Below are 10,890 nucleotides of genomic sequence, written 5' to 3' on the forward strand. Positions count from 1 at the left end.
CCTTTGTTTTTCTCTTTTAGTTGATGTATTTCCTTCGGTGTTAGTTTGTAACCAGGACTTGTTTTCTCTCAATTGATTGATGATTTTTAAACAGCGGTATATTACTGTTGCCTTTATTTCATACTGTGTGATGAATCGGAAAAATAACTGATAGATGAACCAGGAAGATAAACAGATAAGTTTAAAGATCTAAAAAAATACCCGTGATTTGAAAAAAAATGAGACATCTTCTTTGTTTTAGATTCATCATAATAAATAGACAAAAACGACTGTATTTACACCTAACAAATCACTCTGAGTACAGACTAACCTGTGTAGTTGGAAAAAATGAAGACCTGGAATCCACTAGATAAATAAAAGTAATATAAATGCATTTTGGGTTTTAAAAAGATAAAATGTTTTTTTTATGGATTTTGATGGGCGGTTTCTTTTCGTTCCTGCAGGTGTAAAAATAAACAACCCCTGAATTGCATTTGATACTGTCCACTCAATTACATCCTTTAACTCACGTGCTCCTATAGGTGTGTAGATATCTAGTATCTGTCTATTGTCCATGCCAATCTATGACAATCAAAACAATACAAAACAGTTGTTACCTGAAAGGATGCTTGTCAAAGTTGTATCTCAACTTTGTTTATTTTTACACCTTCTGCATGAACGATTAAAAAATGTCTAACAAAATCCCAAAAAATATTTTATGTTTCGTACGGTGACCTATTGATACTAGCCTGTAGGTCATTTTGTTTTTAGCGGAAAATTGTCCCATTCGCAATTACATATAGTATATAATATGAAAAAACTATTGTCATTAGAAAACCAACGGTCTAGCTGCTTTGTCTTTGAAGCAACCAACCAATTAAAATTTTAACTCGCTGTTTACGACAGAAATTACCAACGACAACATAACGGTTTTATGAAAAACGCTGATAACAGTTTATTATGAATATTCAATTTGCAAAATTCCACCTTCCAGGCATCGCACCTTAATTTAAGAGAAGTAGACTAAGAGTTAAGTTTAACTTAGTACTGAATCACCTTCATGTGAACACGGTCTGAGTTTTGGCCAAATTGAACAACTTATAACATACATACCTCACCATAAACAGGTGGTGTTGGTATCAACATGCTTGATTTAAGTTCACAAAATAATTTGTTCTTATAAGCAGATTAAATATTAATCAATACTTTCTAAAAATGATTGATATTTATTTATCAGATATAGCAAAAAGCACTCCAGGTCTTAAAAACAAAAACGATTGCGGTGTTGATATTTGTGAGTATGACTATGTATTCTACCATCATACATGAAAAATCAATTTGTTTCATAATGTAAAAGTAATTTAAAAAAAAATATTAAAAAATCAACAAGACATATAACGACTGAAATCGTCAGAAAAATGATAGATTTTTATTTTAGAACCTTTGTCATTGAAGGTGAACCCATTTGTATTTGGGTCCTTATATTAACCAGAATTATGTTCAGCAATCTCAAGTTAATATTTCTCTGTAAATGGGTTTATAAAAAATATACGTTTTTTTCACATGTCAATGTATGATATTTATTCAATATGTTAAAAATGAACGCTCGCTTACAAGTCTGACAGTGCACTGTTAACAAAGTTTTTGTTAAGATTATTTCTCATAGAAAACGTAAAAATCAAAGATTTTAAACTTGTACTAAAATTCTATCTTTACTTTTGGTATTCCTCAAAATTCAATTTTCGCTACTACCATACATATATGCGTTTTTATTATCGTCTGGTAACTTTTACAAGTTATTTTTCTTTGAGATAAAACATAATGATCATATCTTGGAACCAGTTCGTAAACAAAACAATTTTATAACGTAAAGAATATATGAATGTATGACTGTACATGTATGTAATCATATCTGATATTTGACTGAAAAAAGCAATATTATGATGGAGATTAGGGAATAACATATATTTTTTTTTATCAATTTTTAGCAATAACATTGCGGGAACTTGTACTTATTTCCATCATTGTACTGCTTAGTCTGTTCATTTTATTTGGACTATTACATAAGTATCGAAAAAGACGAAAGAAGGTGTTACTAAATCAGCAGAAAGATAATGAATTAAATACAAATGAAAACAGACGAGGAAACCAACAAGATGAAGAGAGAATTGATGGTGTTTACAACGAAATAGACGAAGCAGCTATGAACACTTTAACTTCCAGACATCTATTTCGTCACTCGTACTTCGAAATAGCAGAAAGCCTAGGTAGCACAGTTCATACCAAAAGTAGTAGCACACCAAGTAGCACTAGTTTAGAACGATTTAGCTCCCAATACCAATCATTACGACGAACAAGTCATCGAAATCAATCGAATAGTGCAGAAGAAAGCACAAATGACCTACACAGTCCAGTTAAAGGCTCTAATGACCAACAGAGTGAGGTAAAAAGTGAATATTCAGATGGATACTTACGACCAATGTCTTTTGCACAGTCAAGGGAAATAGCGTTTGCACGTAAAGTAACCTCGTTATCAAAGCTTGACAAAGTTACAGGAATACAACATGATGAATATATGTCCAAGAAACCTACCTATGATGATATCGGTAGACCAATGAACTATAATACACTTAATTTAAAAGATGTCAGAAGTCCAACGACGGAGATTGGTGTCGTAGATAATCCGATATACATTGAGACAGTAAACCTGTATCCAAAAGACGTTATACGGTTTTCAAAGAGAAAAACTATATAATGTGCGACAGAGAAGGGGAAATAACAGGATAAGTTAAACCGGACTTCAGAAACAAAAATATGTTAAATTTCATTATATTTCAATCTTTCAGTTTTGATTTTACGATCTTCTACACAAATCGTACCTCCAATAGAAGAAAAGATAAAATAAAGCAAAATATGACTCTTTATCTGATTTATGTCCGTATTATTAAACGTTTTCTAGATGTTACTGTATGAAATAACTATTTGCATAAATTACCGTAAAAGAGGGACGAAAGATACCAGAGGGGCAGTCAAACTCATAAATCGAAAATAAACTGACAACGCCATGGCTGAAAATGAAAAAGACAAACAGACAAACAATAGCACACATGACACAACATAGAAAACTATAGAATAAGCAACAAGAACCCCACCCAAAACTAGGGTGATCTCAGGTGCTACAGAAGGGTAAGCAGATCCTGCTCCAAATTTAAAATTGAAAAAAAATGACTTTGTAGTTTTATTAAAGGTTGATTATAAACACAGTGAAATTATTTTTCCTATGAAACGTTTTATTATTCTCCTCACAAATAACCGAAACGGTGTTTGCAAGGCGAGTATTATATCAGAGAATCCGACGTGGCATTGAATGATCTAGTCATATAACAAAATAAAAACAACTCTATATAAATGTCATGCGCCCCTAGTACATTCTTATATTTACTTTCAACAAAAACTATATAGCAAAGCTGAATATGTGAAAGCCAAGGATGTTTAAGCACTGAAATAGTCGAAGAGCTATGTGACCAATTAGGATCAACACAAAAAAAGGGAACTCATATAAGGCCTAAGTCACTTTAGCAAGTTGTTTTTCGCTTGTTTTTTATTTCATTATTTAGACGAGCCTATAGCTAAGTACTTTTTTTAAACTAGATGACCGAAAGTTTAAGGTCTTTGATAACAAAATTAGGTAAATTAAGCTTTATATTTATAAACATACTAGTACATATATTCAAAAATCACTTATCTTAATGTTCAAATGAGTTTTTCTCATTACTTGGCGTCCATTATCCTTCATCGTCGCCCATCGTTCATTTATTTTTACACAAATGTTCTTCTCTGAAACAACTGGGCCAATATGAACGTAAAGTACGATCATGATCTTTTGTGATTTTAAAGTCGAGGGCAATAGGATCCCATTGGCCATACGTTACTTCATTTGAGTACTATTATATAATTTAATAAAAATGTCCATCAACAATGAAGAAATGGCTAAAAAAAGAACCTATATGGAAAGAAAATTAATGATCAAAACATAAAAATGAGAAAATTTAGTATGAATATCACAGAGAGGACTATTTACCAGTTAAAATAAAGTGGTGGTAAGCAATGCAGTACATATATACATAATATGTACACTATGCCACTGACGACCTTGAACATTGTGAAAGGCCAATACAATACAGTCAGCCAAAACAGGCCGAAAGCCGGAATATACTAAGCTTTTATAATAACAATTTTGTTTTAAGAAAAACAACGAATACCATTGAACTACAACCTCGTGACTTAGGACAGACACATTCAAATTTGACGGGGTTAAGCATTTTTGTGAGTGCTAAACCTTCGTCCAACATTAGACAATTTAGAAACAACACCCCTCAAGAACAATTAAACTGTAGATTTCTATCGGAATATGCATGATTTTTAATATCTTAGTTGTTAATGGCTTTGAACTAGTTGTCAGTAACTGCAAGTACTCTCAGGTCTGTACTAAGTGTCTTTTTGGTGTCGTGAGTTAAGTCTTTTTGAAACAATTTTTATAGTTCGTTCTTACGTTCGGTGTTACACCACTATCCCAGGCAAGTCAGGGGCCTGTAAGTCAGTGGTTGTTGTTTATTGCTGTGTTACATATTTGTTCATTTTTTTGTACATAAATAAGGCCGTTACTTAGTTTTACATTAATTTTGTGATTTCGAGGCTTTTTCTGGCTAACTATGTGGTTTGGGCTTTGCTCATTGTTAAGGGCCGTACGGTGATCTATAGCTGTTAATTTCTGTGTCATTTGGTCTCTTGTGGAGAGTTGTCTCATTAGAAATCATATCACATTTTCTGTTTTTTTTTTATATACAACTTAAAAGATTGATAGGGGGCAGAAACTCAACTTAAATAAAAACAAAAGACACAAAACGCAGTTAGTGAACGCTAGAACTATGCCAATAACAACTAAATAATAATTCATGACCCTCCAGATTTAATTATGTATCAATCAGTACACATCAACAGATTTAGTTAAATTAGTCTTAAACCCGTCTAGAAAAAAAAGACGTTCACCAGTCCAAACATTTCATTTTTTTTTAATTGTTCAAGGTAGCGCTAGCACACCACAGTTAGAAAATAAAATTAAAATTGAACCACAAAATGTTTTATCATCTTCTATTCCTGGTGTTTTAATACATTAACCTTACTGTTTGTGTTGTGCATGTGCATAAAATTATGTATAGAATCCATAGATTTAATTTTCAAAAGTAAAAAGGGTGAAATATAATTCCTTTTATGTGTATCCATGGCAACATTCTGCATTTATTTACCATAGTTATTGCAACTGGGGGTTAAGTATCACATATCCCCCTAAAACTTGGATTAAACTAGAATTTCAATGCCTTTGGGTGATACCTTTTTAGAAACTGCTGACATTAATCTACCTAATGATCAAATAAAAAATGGGTGTTTTTTGCCTTCTTTTTTTCTCTCGAAAAAATTTAATCACAAAGTTCGTGAGACTAAAAGTTGGAAAAAAACATTACAATGGTTGCAAGACCAATGTTTGGTATGTATATATATGCAAATACAGACTGTCAGACAGAAAACAGCCTATATTACATAAATTACATACTCTTGATGTTCATATAAACCCAATATGAAGGCTATTTTAATCCTCAGCTATCTAAACATTAATGTTCTTGCACACTAGCTCTCATATTTGAAAAATCCTCAGGGGCCAAAACGCGAAACTACACACCTTACTGTACAGTGCTTCATGATGATTTCAATAGTGATCCGTTAATCTTTTTTTAGATTTTTAGGTGAAATGATTTATTCCGGTTAACAAATCATTTAGCATGCCTTCCAATCTTCCACTTCTGTATTTAAATCTCTCTAGCGTTGGAGCACACTCGACTAGCTGTGTTCTCTTATTGGATCATTCTTAAAATTATAATGTATTCACATGCACAAAGAAGTTATTTCAAAGTTTAAAAAAATATTAATGTATTCACATGCACATATTTCAAAGTTAAAAAATGTTAATGTATTCACATGCACATAGGAGTTATTTCAAAGATAAAATGTTGAAAGGAAATCCTCCAATGAAACTTTGCACATGCACTTTATTTTTTATAGGAATGCTTATATTTAGTGTTGTCAAATCGTACAGTTTTGCCTAACCGGTTACTCGGATAATCGTTCGACCGATTAACCGGTTAACCGGTAGTTTAAGTTGATGTTTGAAGGCCTTATCTATAGCACCCTACATACATGACATATAGATATAAGAAGATGTGGTATGAGTGTCAATGTGACAACCTTCCATCCAAGTCATACATTTACGTTTTTATAATACGATGAATTGAAGTTTGTCCTTTGGTATCATAAGGGTTGTCTGTGAAGATTTCTGGCGAAGTTTGACTTTTGATAATCAAATACACCGTATCAACTATAGCGTTTGTACAAACTTCAGATTGAAAAATAAAAAAAAGCATTTCTAGATCTCGTAGAATTGGAATGTCTGAAACCGATGATTCTTTCATTTTCTCTTGTTGTCTCCAAAAATAATGTGGATTGTTTCAATTTAAACTGATTGAGCCAAAGCTTGTTACTATCAAGTAAACATTGATTACATTCACATTGGTTTGTATTTCTCAATATTTTAGTTAGCATTTCGTTGAAAGTATGACAAAGCCTTGCACGGTGGAGATTGCACATTCAGATGTAGGTCTACACAATATAAGAACAACAAGAATTTGTCCCAAGTACACGAATGCCCCATCCGCACTATCATTTTCTATGTTCAGTGGACCGTAAAAAATGGATTAAATCTCTAATTTGTCATTAAAATTAGAAAGATCATATCATAGGGAACATCTATAATACTAAAATTACGAGGTCCAATTTGTCAGCCGTCATCACGTAAAAACGACGAATCAAAGAATTTAACTTTATATACAACTAATAAAGTACAAAGGTGTAGATTAAAAATTACACCACTCCAGGCCCTTTTGTTTTCCACGTAATTAATATTGCCAATAATTAGGAAGTTCCGGGTCGAGTCCGATACCGATACCAATAGTATAATCACCTGTTACCTATTACCTTATCTGTACGTTCCGCATCTGACAGGCGCACCACCGAACGGTGTATTCAGGATTAATATGCTATATACACGGGTCATAATCACAGGGTTGACACTACTAAATTGTCAAATTGTTACCTATTGTAGTATTTTAATCCGTAAGACTTTCTAAGATAACAATACGAATACTAAAAATCTGGACTAAAAATAAGTTTCAATTTGTTAGCGGGCATGACGTAAAACAGCGAATCAAAGAATTAACCTTTATTTATAACTAATAAAGGACAATGCTGTTGATTAAAAAGTACTCCATTCCAGGACCTTTTGTTTTCCAAATAATTAATATTACCAATAATTGATAAGGTCCAGTTCGACGGGTTCAAACAGAAAGATTTGAAAGCAGAGAAAATTGTGTATCTTATAATCGGCATGACTTTATCAGATGACAGTACTAATACTAAAATAAGGCTTGCGAATATTTATATACTTTAATTCAGTCACAGACCCGCGATATCACGGGTGTGTTCTAGTGTGTACTAAGTTTCCAGTTGATTGGACTTCAACTTCATCAAAAACTACCAGGACCAAAAACTTTAACCTGGACCAAAAACTTTAACCTGAAGCGGGACAGACGAACGGACGAACTGACGCACACACCAGAAAACATAATGCCCATAAATGGGCCATAAAAATGAAATAATAAAGTAAATCGTAAAATTTAATCGTATTACTGATTTAAAGTTACTGTTAAAAAAAACATGTATACCAATTATGTTTCCTTAAAATATTGCCCCGAGCAGACGAGTTCCTTTTAATTTTATATTTTTGGATTAACAATAGCAATCAATATACTGGACAATTGATCTGTCAAATTAATTACCACGACAAATTTTAAAGAAAACATAACAATTTAATGATTTCAATACAAATTATATCAAATCTATCAAAATTGAAAAAAAAAGTCCGGTTTACCGGTTAGCGTTTTTGGTTTTCGGTATTCGGTCGTTCAAACGGTTAACCGTTGCCAACACTACTTATACTACATACAAGAATCACTCACTGTACATTGGCTGATATGTAGATTTGATATTGAAAGCGATGTCTAGCTAAATAAAACCTATGAACGGTCGGCACTGATTTAAAGTAGTGTCTCCTCCGTGACAGTCTTGAAAATTAGAACTCAATATTAAATAAATTAAAGACACTGTTATTTTCAGTGTTTGGTACTGGTTGTTTATCATTATGCACAACAGTTCAACATGGAACACCTTGAGGAAAAAACTGAGAACATTTTTTGTCAGAAAACACTGTCAATCTTCCAAACATACTATCCACACTGATCTGTGTCCACACTTGTTCCGGTTAACAAAAAATAAGTATTTGAGGAGTTTTATTTCATGATTTCTTAGTTTGCATAAATGTAACATAGTTGAATACATACCTTAGTAGAATTTGATAATATATTATGCTAGTAGATGTTGTAACTTCGATATCAGGCAAAATGATGATGACCATTTACCTATGTTTAGTTTATTGTAACTAACTCAGATTACCCTCTTTAAATAAAGAATTTATTATCATTATTATTATAGACAATCATATTAGTTGAGAGATATTTTGTAGTTTTTCCTGGAACAATCTTGTACTCGCACCGAAATGCATATAGACATTTTTATTTACGTATTATTTTCATATAGTTTTAATATAACTTATCATTCAAACTTTTGTATTTCTAAACCGTAACGACACATGGTTTAAATTGGTGCCGTAATTGGATTCCTGAAATACAATGAGAGTTTCGAAGGATAGCAGTCGAGCCATTAACAGTTGCGGTAAGTGTCTCTTAGCTCATTTTTAATTCTAAAATGAGTTACCAAGATATTGGGGTTGTTTTCAAAGATTTTACCAAAGCGATAGGTTTGTCATATGCAGTTTGGGACACAAGTGATAGCTTAAAAAATCTTATTCGTTCCATTAAAATCTCAGGAATGGATACGAAATATATATAGAAAAAAAAAGTATTCACTATTGATAAATATTCCAAAAGGTAGGGTGAAATTAATCGCCTATCAAACAAGCTCTGGGTGCATAAGCATCCTTTTGCAAAGTTTTTTAAACGATCATGAAAACATCCCGCTGCCGGATGTATCAAGACGGAATAAGCGATCGGAAGACTGATCTGACTCTATCGACAAGAATGATCAATCACGTTATACAATCGTAGTCTCGTGAGCCTTATGGGAGCGGAAGTTTCGTTATTACATAAAAGTGTATCTAAATCTTTGAAAAACACAATAAAATTAATAAAAAAAACAGTAAATATATATATAGTGGATAATATGACAAAAAATATTATTATACTTGGTTTCTAAACCATTACGTCTACCTTTCTTCTGTATTCTTTATATTTCAACATCCCTATATACGATGGATATACCGCGTTATTGTTCGCTAGCTGCAGCCTGGTTACGCCATCCTTCTTTTTTGGGGGCCTATGTTCTCTATCAATTATGTTTTGCCATTTATTTATCACGTTTTCCCCATTATTTTCTATTCTGTAAACCCCATCCAGACCCTCATGTCTTTGTGCAATGCAATGATAAAATACATAATCTTGTCATACGCCAAAGAATATTTTGAATCCTTGGCAATAGTTTTTTGCATGATTAAGAGATACTATATATAATAAGAAGAAGATGTAGTACATTGTATGTTTGCCAATGAGACAACTCTCTATTTTCCATCAGAGCGTACTGGTGACCGGTACTTTGAATACACTTTCTATTTTCCATCAGAGCGTACTGGTGACCGGTAATTTGAATACACTTTCTATTTTCCATCAGAGCGTACTGGTGACCGGTACTTTGAATACACTTTCTATTTTCCATCAGAGCGTACTGGTGACCGGTACTTTGAATACACTTTCTATTTTCCATCAGAGCGTACTGGTGACCGGTAATTTGAATACACTTTCTATTTTCCATCAGAGCGTACTGGTGACCGGTACTTTGAATACACATGTACTTATTTGTTTTATTCAGAATTGTCTGAATTTTCTGTAAACACTCGTCCTGAACATGCATGACATATTTGCCACTGACCGTTAAGCAACCAACAATCAACCAAGTGTAAGGTTCCACTAATGTCAAAATATAGGACACTTCATAAACATATAAACTTTGCCTGTATTTTACAACCTATAATGAATAAAGTCCTAAACTATGGGAACATAATATGTTCATTTAAACATACTTAACATATACACACTGTGAAAATTGTAAATAAACTTGAAATTTTTATGTTGTGGTCAAACCGGTTTTGGGGGTGAACACTAAATTTTCCAAAAAATCTGGAGGCTTGCGAGATGACTTAGTTTGTTTAAAATTGGTATGAATGAATACTGTAACATATAATGCAGTACAAGCTAATGTTGATTTTAAAAAAAATGTATTGATATACGAGTTTCAGTTAAATTCAAGTATCTAAGTGAACGCATATCAAAGGTACAATACAGAAATTGGACAAAAATGTCATTGAAACATATTTATTTGACAGGCAAAGTTTAGATATTTTTGTAGTGTCCTATATTTTGACTTTAGTGGAACCTATCTATTATTATTTTTTTTTTAATTCTTCTTTTGAATTATGATAAAACAATAGTAATGTCTGTTGTCGGTTTTCAGTTGTTATCTTTAATTATTACCTCTTTATACATAATGTTAATTATCTAATGTTATGTAACGTAACATCCAATTATCGAGCCTCCGGGTCAAAATGTCTTGCTCAATATTACTTTTAATGATCATTGATGATAGCAATACTCATTGTCATATTGAATATAATAA

This window comes from Mytilus galloprovincialis, chromosome 8 (genome assembly GCF_965363235.1).
Source record: "Mytilus galloprovincialis chromosome 8, xbMytGall1.hap1.1, whole genome shotgun sequence".
NCBI classification, from domain to species: domain Eukaryota; kingdom Metazoa; phylum Mollusca; class Bivalvia; order Mytilida; family Mytilidae; genus Mytilus; species Mytilus galloprovincialis.